Here is a 12,043-nt window from a genome sequence, read left to right as displayed (position 1 = left end):
CTGGGGCCAAACCCAAATTTCTCTAGGACCTTCCATAGGTAGTCCCATTCCAGGCTGTCGAAAGCCTTGGCAGCATCCAGGGCTAAGACGGCTCTAGAGCCCTCTCCCTCTGTTGGAATTTGCATATTCAGGAACAATCTCCTTATGTTGTTACTGGTTGACCTATTGGGGATGAAGCCGGATTGGTCAGGATGTATAAGTGCTTGGATATACCGGTTAAGGCGTGTGGCTAACACTTTGGCCAAAATCTTCGCGTCAGCACATAGAAGTGAGATAGGGCGGTAAGATGAAGCCTCTCTTGGATCCTTCCCCTCCTTATGCAGGACAATGATAGTGGCCTCTGTCATAGAAGTGGGAAGTATTCCCTGAGTCAATGCCCAATTTAGTGTCTTTAAGGCCTTGTACTCACGACCGGATCTGTGCGCTGGAAACTGTCTGCCCGACAGTTTCCGGCGTACAAGGCTGATTTTTGTTTGGTTCCGCTGGCTTGTACACACCAGCGGACCAAATTACCGTCGTACCGGAACGCGTGCACGTAAACTACGTACGACGTCACTATAAAGGGGAAGACCAAACTTAATGGCGCCGCCCTCTGTTCCTCTTTTGCTAGTTACAGTTTTGCTCGTGTTAGTGAAGGTTTGGTTAGAGCTGATTCGCGCTTCTCGGTCTCCAGGCTTTGACAGCGTGTATTCACGGGTTCAGTGCGTGTGCTTGCGGTAACGTAGTTGTCATTCGGCTATAGGCTAGCAGGTTGTTTCTGCTTTAGCAGTTGCATCCTGTGCGCTCGTATCCGTTTGTCACGCGTTTGTCGCAGGTAGTGCTGGATTTGCGAGTGCTTTCTGTTTCAGTGTGTTCTTGACTGACCAGCCGGCCGGTTTGAAGCCATGATGGAGCAGCAGCGTCAATTTTCGCGAGTTGGTGCTGTTTATGGGATGGCTGCTGGATATGTTCATTTTTCCAGTACTTTGGCCAGAAACAGGGGGCGGAGGCGTTTCTGGACCAAGAATTGGTTGCGCCAGCGTGACCAGTTCTCACATATGCCTCTGCTTAGGGAACTCCAGGAGAATAATCCTAATGACTTTAGGAATTTTCTCCGCATGACGGACCCCGTATTCAACAGTCTGCTGGAACTTCTGTCCCCCTATATCACGAGGCAGGACACTGTGATGCGCCAAGCCATCACGGCCGAGCAGAGGCTTATTGCCACGTTGCGGTACCTGGCGACTGGGAGGAGCCTGCATGACCTCAAGTTCTCAACAGGCATCTCTCCGCAGGCGCTTGGGGTCATCATACCGGACACGTGTGCTGCCATCATTAAAGTTCTGCATGAGGAGTATATTAAGGTAAGTTTCCTGGCTGTAATAATGTTGCCAACTAACTTTATTTTTAATTTCCCAGATATGCTGTGTGTTTAACTAACGTTCCCTTTTCTCCCTATGCATGTTGATATCAGCTTTACATGTTTTTTTCTTGGCCTACCTGCATATTTGTCCCTTACCCAATATTAACCTGTCCAGCATGCTATCCTAGGGACAAACCCACCTTGCCATTTTTTAAAACAGGACTTTTTGGTTTTTGTGTCCCCCCCCCCCCTTCAAACTTTTATTGTCCCCATCAGAGGGCTGTGGAGTTTCTTAATGAAGTGGCCCTATATATTTCATTTCCCAAATTCTCCATGCACATTTTTCAAATGCAATTTTAATACTTTGAAGTGTCACAAGGATGCTTGTAGGATGTTTTTATTCCAAAGTACTAAATCTCTTTTTTTGTTTGTCCCCACAGCTACCCTCCACACCACAGGAATGGCAGTCTGTGGCTTCCCAATTTGCCCAGCGGTGGGATTTTCCGAACTGCGGTGGAGCAATAGATGGGAAACACGTCCGCATTGTGCCCCCACCCCACTCGGGGTCCTACTATTATAATTACAAGGGTTATCATAGTATTGTGTTGATGGCGGTGGTGTCGGCACAGTATGAGTTTCTATATGTGGACGTGGGGAAGAATGGCCGGATGTCTGATGGGGGAGTGTTCGCACGGACTGATTTCTATGATCGTCTCCAAGCTGGTGGTCTGGCATTGCCACCAGATGAAGAGAATGTGGAAGGACTTCCGTTTGTGTTCCTAGCGGACGAGGCTTTCGGGCTTGGTCCTCACCTCATGCGGCCTTTTCCCCAGAGGACCCTCACCTCAGAGAGGAGTGTGTTTAATTTTCGGTTGGCCAGGGCTCGGAGGGTAGTCGAGAATGCCTTTGGGATACTCACCAACCGGTTCCGCCTGTTCAGGACATCGATACATCTGGCGGAATATAAATTGGACACCGTTGTATTTGCCTGCTGCATTTTGCACAACTTTTTACGCAGGCACTCCCAGACGTACCTACCCGACATCGGTTCTGAGGCAAGACTACCCTCAGATCCCCTTCCCGGGCTGGACACTGGTCGCGCTGGCTTGGCCCCCCAATCAGCTCGTGAGGTACGCGACAAATATGTTGAGTACTTCATGGGTCGGGGGGCCATTGCTATGCCAGATCATATTTCTTTCTAATTCGGCCCCCAAAGAAAGGAATATTCTCTCAAATAATAAATAATTAGACCATTGGACTTTATACAGTTGTTTGTCATTAATGCTTTTTCTCTTTTTATCTGTCTTCCTGGTTCTCTAACTAACTTCTTCAATTTTAATGCATAATTGATTTCTCCACTTTTAGTAAATAACCACATTTAGCACAGTATTCACTCATCTACAAACAGGGTATTGAGTCTAGAAATAAGAAGCAACTCCATTTGTCAATTTTGAGGTCAATTTTTTTAATTTTTGCTTGTTCATGACCCCAAAAATTAGTTTATATTTTTTTCATTACTCCCTGCTTTTGTACTTAGGAGTCTACAAAACTTTTTTAAATTTTTTTTTTTTTTCAGGTAATTCAACCAAAAATATTATGCAGATTATACATTTTTTAACAAGTTCACATTTTTGTTTATCAAATATAGTTAGATTTATTGTTTACATATATATATATATATATATATATATATAGAATATTATTGGTGGGGTGTTTACCGCCTTAGTATTTTTTATTTTCTGCATATTTTTTATGCACAAAAACCAATATTTTGTTAACAATTTTTTTTTTTTTTGGTGTGTTTTTCAATAAGAAAATTTGTTGTTGAGATTTAGGAGTCAAATCTCGACTTCACTAAATTCAGTGATTAGAGAGATTTATAATTCTATATATATATCTATTTCTTTTTTTTTCGGTGTTTATTCTTTATGGTCTAAACTTTATAGTATCCAAAAATGTTCAACATGGTCAAAAAGTAAAAAAATACAATTATAAAAAAATAAAAACTCACAACAGCAGTCAGTCATGGTGTGCTTTCACACTGGAACACGCCAAAATTTGAAGATACACACATTCAGTGCAAACTCGCCAAATGTCATTGGTTCAACAGACAAATGGCCACATGTGCTATCTGACATCATGGGTGATCAATGTCTGTGTTCTGTGGGAGCAAACCCTTCCTCTCAACTACTTGAGGATGGAGGAGGGGGTTGGACCCACAAAGCACAGACACTAGATATTCTGTGATGGCAGATAGCACATGTTGGCACACTGTGTGTGTATCTTCAAATTTTGGCGTATTCATTATTAAAACAGTAAAAATGTTTGTGGGGGCGGGGGATGGGCGGGGGGTGTTTCAGTCTTTGACACGGCCCATCATGTCAATAATATTTTTAAAATTAGATTCGATGACCATCATTCTTTGCCGCATATTGTCCATTTCCGTGCAGCATTCCAAAAGGACATTTGTTAAATTCTCTTCCATGACAACCATCCTTTCACGCATATTGTGCATTTCAGTGCTGCACTCCATTACCTGCTGAATAATTATAGCAGCACTTGCACGTGAAAATATTGGCACACCATCCTCCTCCCCTAAAAAAAAAAAAAAATGGTCATTTACAAAATTATTTTTCGATGAGGCCTATCTACATATGTTTTTTTTAATCAAGCTAGGGTGACACTGACCTGATGGGCTTCTCCTTTCCACCTCTTCGACATCTTCTATCACTCCTCCTTCTTCCACCACTTCCCCATCATCTTCGACTCCTCCTTCATCCATCAATCCACCTTCTTTCAATTCGCCAAATTGTTCTTCCGCCACTTGCCCTTCATCTGCTATAAATTCTAAGTCCAAAATTACTTCTTCCTCCTCTCTTCCTTTCTCCTTTCTTCCTTCCTCCTCTCCTTCCACATCCTCTTCTCCTTCCACATCCTCTTCTCCTTCCACATCCTCCTCTCCTTCCACATCCTCCTCTCCTTCCACATCCTCTTCTCCTTCCACATCCTCCTCCACATGTTGAGATGGAAGCTTTTGGCCTTGTCTGGCCCTCTCTGCCTCCTCCAAATGCTGGCGACTTCTTTCCCCTGAAATAAACCAAAAAAAATGTAGACTCATCAGCACACAGATATTGGAGAGCAGAAATCGCACACATTGCTTAGAAGAGGCTTTCATTTAGTTACTTTTATCTTTCACCAAACCTACATTTTGCAATTACTTCTATGGCAAGCTCTGATCCTGCCCCTTTTTAGCAAAGTGACACACATGGATGTCCCCCCTAAACTGTATTTTTGGGAGACCCTACCAAAACCCATTTTTGATTTGGGGAGACACAGGTGCTCTGCATTGCAGATGTGAAAACATCTGCTTTATTACCACTGTTTTTAGAATGAATCCTGTTTGCCTTTCCCATTCTCCTAATTTTATTTTTTTGAACTAGCTTTTACACAATGTTTACAAACAAAGTTTTTGGCCAGTGAGCCATGTCCAGGTGTGTTGTTCCTGGAATAACCGAGCCTTTCTGAGAAACTATGTGATGTTACGTGGTTTACTAAGAACACTATTTGTAAATATGTAGGTATTTATGTCTTAAAAAATAAATGACAACATGTCTTTAAAATTACAAGCAGGCCAAGGAGGCATATGGTGAAATATACATGGCAACACATTATTGCAGACAATCACCCACCCCCCCCCAACCCCAATATATATTTACTTACTTTTACGCAGAATTTTAAGTATTTTCTTCATCTGATGTGGCTCCCTCAATTTTAAGTCTGACCAGCGTTTCCTCAGCTGTTCCTTGGACCTGGTGATCCCAAACATCCTCTGCATTCTCCTCGCCACCTTGTCCATAATATGTGCCTTTCGGCGGTTAGGGGTCTTGTATGGGCCTAATTCACCATCATAGTCCTTCTTTCGCATGATGTAAACTAACTCCACCATTTCCTGGAACCGCATATTAGTGGCTTTGTATCTTCTTGGCCTTGATCGGGACGTCCCTGCCTCTGTCCCTTCACTTGTGGCATGAGAGCATCGTGCCCGCTCGTGTGACATCGCCATCTTTCCTTTCCCACAGAGATTATGGGCGTGGAAAAGATGAATTCTTACGCCATGGGCGGAGAAGAGGGCGGCGTTTAATACATACACGGAGTGTAGAGAATGCAAACAACGTGTTTACGTCAGTTACGCGGAGAATCTTCGAGCGCATCCAGAACATACACAGTTAACGCCATATTTCCTAAACTCATTGATTAGGGGCCTCGCAAAGGTGACGAGGGCGGGGTTTAATAAATACGCGGAGTGTTTAAAAGGTGCACGCCGTGATTACGCATCTTACGCGGTAATTAGGCGAGCGTGAGAAACGAGGAGCGAGAGACAGGAAGGTAAGGAAATTAAAAATGTGATCAGCAGAGGCCTTGAAAATGTAGACACATGGGATGGGGGTTTGGGCTGTTGGTTGCACCCTTTTTAAGCTATTCTGTCTATGGGGTACCACAATGTTATTTTGGTATCCAAATGCTTTTGGACACCTCACAAAATAGAGATGTGAACAATGCTGTACCTCATTGACAAGTTTTTGAATGGTGTATTCAGATCAGGCAAAGTATTGTTCAAGTGTTGGTTGTACAGAGGTCATTAGGAAGTGTCTTTTATGTCATCCATTGTCAGGGGCATGAGATTTACACATGAAAGAGTGCCTAGATGAATACTGTCATTTGTAAGCATTGTTTATTTTTCTATCTTAAAAATATTTACTGCAATGTTAACAATGGCTCTGCATCTAGCAAATCAATGTTTGGTACAACCAATGCGGCCGAGCTGCCAATCATTGTTTAAACAAGAGAGACTGTGTTTGTAATTAGATATAGGTAATAAATTTCAAGACACATATTATATCAAGGTCAACGCTGATCCTTTTGAATATTTATTGTTCTTTGGTTTATGTTTTGCGAATCTAGACTCCAAAAGAAATATCATTTTTCAAAAAGTGAAATGGACCAACTACAAACCAAGGAAGCTATAGAGGCCTTACTTCAAAAATATCAGGACACGCCCATCCTGTGGAATTCAAAACACGCATTATATTGCAATAAAGATGTACGAGCGGCAGCACTAGAAGAGCTAGCAAACTATATGCAAACATGGGTGCCAGGATGCACTGCCAACATGGTGAAGGATAAACTTGCCAACCTCAGAAGCACATACAGGAGAGCATACAAAGCTAATAAAAGCAAAAAATCGGGAGCAGCAGCAACACAAGCAAAGGAACCCAAACTGTGGTATTATAAACAGATGGCTTTTTTGCGGGACGAAATGGAAGGCAGGAAAACGATGTCGAGTCTTTCTTCCAACCTTTCCTCCATGCTACCTTCCAGCGGACCTTACCCAGATGACCACAGCCCTGCAGAGTCGGAGGAAGAGGGCCTGGCTGACAGAGATGCAGATCTGCCACCCTTCGATGAGGAGGTATAGTAGTTTCCTCTATATTTCTGGCGTAAATAATTCTTGATGGATTAATGATTTGATATTGTAAAAGCAAAGCCAAGCTGGGAAAAAGCACTAAAAAAGGTGTACAGACAAATAGGTGTCAGGGATGACAACTGCAGGGGTCAGAAGTAGAGTGTATTCAAGTAATAATGAACAGAAAATAGTAAACGAAAAACATGAAAATGAGTGTGGTTTTATTTAGCGAAATTGTAAAAAATATCCTTTTTTTTCCACACAGGAAGAAGAGATCAGCCAGGAGGTGGCAGATCCTCAGGTGTCTGTCAGCCAGGAGGAGGCCGGGGTCAGTGGCAGCCAGGAGGAGGCCGGGGTCAGTGGCAGCCAGGAGGAGGCTGGGCCCAGTGGCCTGCAGCAGGTCCCCCCGGCCAGGAGAACCACCACCAGCCAGTCTTCTCCCCCCCAGGTGAGGCCATCAGGCCGAAGGAGGCAGTTGAGGCCTGTGGAGGAGGCAAGCCTCCGCATGATACAGGAGGCAAGCGCCATCATGAGGGCCCCCCTCAACCCCACAGAGGCCTTCAGTGCCTCCTTGGCACATGATTTGAATGAAGGGGAGGAGGACCAGAGAAGACTGGCAAAGGCCCTGATGAACCAGGTCCTTTGGTGGATGCAGAAGGGCCTGCTGACCCCAGAGACTGGGCTATGTGACCCGGCCCGGCTTGCGGAACACCATCCTCCTGCTGCCACATCGACCCCACCTGCAAGAGCCCGTGTAAGATCCGCTGGAAGGCTGCCTGGAGGGAAGGCTGGAAAGAGGAGGAAACGTTGATTCTCTGCCTTCCATTTCCTTCCACATAAAGGACATCTTGTTTGGACTACCACAGTTTGGGTTCCTTTGTTTCTGTGCTGCTGCTTCCTATTTTTGGGTTTGGCTCCTGAGGCTTGGAAGTTTATCCTTCACCATGTTGGAAATGCAAGTTTGCATATAGTTTGCTATCTATTCTAGTGCTGCCGTTCTGTTTATTTTTTGTGATGACATTTGCCTGAATAAAAGGCTTTTTGCTTTCATTTGAAAACATGTCTATTGTTTGTTATACTGTGGGGATTATTAGGCAGCAAACCTTTAATAAATATACAATGGGTCATTTACAAAGGACACACTCCTTGGGGGGGGGGGGGGGGACATTTGGTGTGCCAACATGGTTTAATATTCTCAAATGAAACACAAAAAAAAAAAAGAAAATAAATAAAAAGAAAAAAACATGTTAAAAAAAAATAAACTAAATGGTGACATAACTAGAAACAACAAAAAACAAAAAAAGATGCACATTCCTTTACAAAAATGACTACTATAAATTATGGAGGACCACCAACCAAAACACACGTCTGGCATATAAAACATTATTAAAGGATTACATCACAAGCAAGAAATGTGACATTTCAGTATGGGACAACTCTATTGAAATTGCATCAGCAAGAGAACGGGGTTATTCTAGCAAGAGAAGAATTAATAAAACGAGGCAAGAAAATGTGGTTTAGTGCGCCTTTTTAAGACATTGTTCTCTTGCTAGAATAAAAGGTTTCCAATGACGAATGTGCCATATCCCAAACAAACGCGAGTTTTACCTGAACGAGCGCTCCCGTCTCCTCATTTGGACTGAGCATGTGCGGGGTTTTTGTACGCTGCTTTTGTGTACAGACGACCGAACATGTCTGACGGACACGATTCCAGCAGACTGTTTTAAAGCAAGACCAGGAAACAGTTGTTCGTTGGAAAACGGTCTGGCCGACGATTGTTTGCTGGAATCCTGTCCGTTACTGCCTACACACGAACGAACATGTCCGCTGAAACTGGTCCGCGGACCAGTTTCAGCAGACATGTTTGGTCGTGAGTACGGGGCCTAAGAGTTCTGGTAGGAGGATATCCCCATATCTTTTATAGATCTCTATGGGCATCCCATCCGGGCCTGGTGACTTTTGAGTTGACATCCCCGCCACTGCTAGTTTTAATTCTCCTAAAGTGATTGGCGCCTCCATGATAATCTTTTCTTCCTCCGATAGGGTCGGGATGGGCAGTCCTTGGAAAAATGTTTCCAGTCCTTTAGTCCCCTCTCTTCTCTTAGAGCTATATAGGGATACAAAGAATTCTCTAAAGGTATTTAATATCACGGTTTTGTCGAAGGAGATTTCACCGTTTGATAACTTGACTACTGTAACAGTGGAGGGGGGGGAATTGGTTCTAATAAGCAGAGATAATAAACGCCCCACTCGCTCTCCCTCTCCGAACTGATTCTGTTTCTCGAATATTCGTTTTCCCTCTGTTCTTTTTATTATAGACATTTTGTATATTTGTTGTTTTTCTAGCCACTCTTTTAAACTATGGGAAGTTGGGGTTTCAATGTATCTCTTCTCTGCCTGTAGCAACTGATTCCTTGTCTCACTCTCTCCCTCCCTATTCTTCCTCTTAATCCCTGCTATCTTTTGGATTAGGAGGCCTCGGAGGTAGGCTTTTAGGGAGTCCCATACCACCCCCACTGATGCAGTTCCCTCATTTATCTGTACAAATTCTTTGAGAGCCAACATCACCATACTGTGTTCACTCATTAGTTCGAGCCAGTGAGGGCTAATTTTCCATTCTCTTGGGTACCATTTACTCCTAGTTTTTATTGTCAGCTCGATCGGTGAGTGATCAGAGACTCCTCGTGGGCCATATTCTATATTTATTACTAGTGATGCTGCCTCCTCGTTACCCAGCGCCATGTCTATTCTGGATAAAGTGTGGTGAGTCTTCGAAAAGCAGGAGTATTGACGCATTGTTCCTTGATTAAGGATTTAGCTTGTAAAACTGTATTTATAACCAGCAGCAAGCTGCCAATAAATCAGTCTTGGTTCCAGCATTCAGTCTTGACTCATGTGTGGATGATCCTGTGATGTTCTTGTATGGAGAGGAGGGAATGATTGACGGGGATATCATACCGATACCGTCACAATTGGTTGGCAGCAGCGGGATCTTCCCTTCTACTCTCCCTTACACCAGGACTCCAAGCAGACACTGGGAACAGTGAATGGAAGGCTGCTACACCCTGCTTAAAAGAACTACTGGAAGTTCGTGGAAGGATTGCTAGCAACAACACCAAGCGGATCATCATAGCAGAATTAATGGAGCTAGACCAGGAGGACGGGATTGCAGCAACGCCAGCAGTACAAGAGATGGAGACACCAGTGATTCAGGAGGAGTCACCAACCAACAAGCTAATGAGAGAGAAGCTAGCGTGGTTCGGCCCGAACCCAACGCCGGATGTGGTGCTGAAAGTGATGGACCTGTTAGCGAAGGAGGATAAACACATAAGAGACGCAGAGCTACAGAAGGATAAACAAATAAGAGATGCAGAGCTACAGTTAAAACTGGCAGCAGTCCAACAAGCAGCCGCACATTCTCCAAACAGTGAGTACAGCACAGCAGACACAAGGAAGATTCCGTTTAGCGTTTTTAAAGCTTTTGATGATAAGGACTGTGAGATTGATAACTACCTGGCAGATTTTGAGCGACAATGTAACCTGCACCGAATAGCTAGAGGAGAGTGGGTTGCAATATTGTCAGGCAAACTGTCAGGCAAAGCTTCTGATGCTTTCCGGACCGTGCCAGATCAGGATATCCATAGCTACGCCAGGGTTAAAGAAGTGCTCCTGGCTCGTTATGCAGTAACCCCAGAGTCCCACCGACAGAAGTTCAGGGACTCACGCAAAACCACGAAAGACTCTTACGCGGAATGGGCATGCCAGTTGTCCCTGTCGGCCTCTAACTGGGTTAACAGCAGCCAGGCCACCACCGCAGAGGACATTTTGCAACTAATGCTCCTGGAGCAATTTTACAATCACATCCAGACGGATGTCAAAGATTGGGTGAGAGATCGCAGGCCCATGACTCTACCAGAGGCCGTGAAGTTGGCCGATGAATATGCGGATACTCGCAAGACAAACCAGGTCACACCACGGGTACAACCTCCACGACCAACGGCGCCCTCACACCCACCAGGCGCTAGATACCAACCGCCTAACAGACCGATGACATCGAGCCCTCGCTATCCACGCCAGGAGGACAACGAACAACGCTGCTTCCGGTGCAAACAGCTGGGTCACTTCAAGCAGAATTGCCCCCTGAATGACAACACCAGATCAAATTGGTCTCAACCTGGGTACCGCCCACCAGCAGCAGCCCATTGTGTAGACTCGGCTTGGGATCCCCAGGAGCTGGGTCAGGAAGAACCATTGGGCACCCCTTACGAAGCCCTCATGGTACAATCTGTTATTACGGACAACAGGGAACACCATTGTCAGCTGGTCATGGGCGACAGCCATGAGCCGGAGGGGCCCTGGAGGGAGCTGGGCAGAAAGAGGCACCGCCAGCTACCCTCCAAGAAGAAGAGGTCCTGGAAGTCATATAACCAGCGGACCTGGGAGGAGAAGAAGCGACTGGAGGAGATGGAATCGCAGCGGGCGCCCCAGATGTGGGCCGAGATGTTCGCCAAGGGCCCACCGGTGGCCCCTTACACCACCACCCAGTTCCTGATGATGAAGGACCACGTGGAAAGCCTGCAAGACATGAGCAAGCAGGAGCTGATCCGTGAATACATGGAGCTGGAGGAGTGCATAAGCCGCATGGAGGAGGAGAACAACCACCTGAGGTCACAGCAGGCTGACCCCCCCAGGCTCCATGAACTGGAGATGGAGCTGGAGAAGCTCCAAGAGGAGAACCGGCGGCTGCGGAGGGAGCAGGGGGTGGCTGACCTTATGGGGCTCTGATTCCCCCCCCCCCGGACTCTTAGCACCAGTGCTACAGCATTTCAACAAATATAACTTTTCCTTTTTATGAATCTCCTGTGACTGTCACTTCAGAGCCATAACCTGCCCCTCCCATAGCGGGACACCTAGACGGCGGCGCACAGACCCATTCGCCGTCTTCACACTGACTTCTGGTGACTCTGCAGATCGCACAAAGACTTGGGGACTGACCGGCGTGTGATCTGATGACCCGGTGGCATACCTGAGTCGGAAGCAGTTGCCAAGGGAGGTCAGTCACGCCAAACGGAGTTAACCTCGGACTAAAAGCTCTGAACCCGTCAACCCTACTGGACCAGGGAAGGTCCAACCGGGTTTGCCGAAGCAGGGAGAAAAAGGGGGGCCATTGTGAAGGATATGTCAGTGTAATTCTCCCTGCTTGGTTAAATTGTGGGTTAGAGGTAAAATGGATTCAT

The sequence above is a fragment of the Rana temporaria genome, chromosome 12, assembly GCF_905171775.1.
Source record: "Rana temporaria chromosome 12, aRanTem1.1, whole genome shotgun sequence".
NCBI lineage: Eukaryota > Metazoa > Chordata > Amphibia > Anura > Ranidae > Rana > Rana temporaria.
This window is presented reverse-complemented; position numbering follows the sequence as displayed.